At 41.5% G+C, this 260-nt stretch overlaps 1 long non-coding RNA gene across 1 annotated transcript; it reads right to left on the bottom strand.

Moving 5' to 3' along the window:
• LOC103399808 (uncharacterized) lies at positions 1-260 on the bottom strand. The gene is made up of 3 exons (XR_523716.1): positions 237-260; positions 125-152; positions 1-43 (listed from the first exon to the last, which is right to left on the bottom strand). It is a non-coding gene; the product is annotated as an uncharacterized LOC103399808 (long non-coding RNA).

Here is a 260-nt window from a genome sequence, read left to right as displayed (position 1 = left end):
GACACGTTTGGTGTTGACAGTCTTTCCAGCACCGGATTCTCCTCTGTGTGTAGTAAAGTGAAGACATGTGGTAACTATAGTGTTGTTGTTAGCTACAACATCAACTATCTAACCTCGTACTCACGTGATCAGGATCGACTGGTTTTCTCTGTCTGTAAAACAAACGGTTCATAAGTTTAAAATGTTTGTTTTCAAGGGTGGAAATAATAGAATGTAGCAGCCGGACATGGTCATACCTTGGAGCATGAACTGATAGGCGT

Source organism: Cynoglossus semilaevis, unplaced genomic scaffold (assembly GCF_000523025.1).
Source record: "Cynoglossus semilaevis isolate Cse_v1.0 unplaced genomic scaffold, Cse_v1.0 C18389684, whole genome shotgun sequence".
Lineage (NCBI taxonomy): Eukaryota > Metazoa > Chordata > Actinopteri > Pleuronectiformes > Cynoglossidae > Cynoglossus > Cynoglossus semilaevis.
The sequence above is the reverse complement of the archived record's forward strand: the minus strand, read 5'-3'. Positions and strand labels throughout refer to the sequence as shown.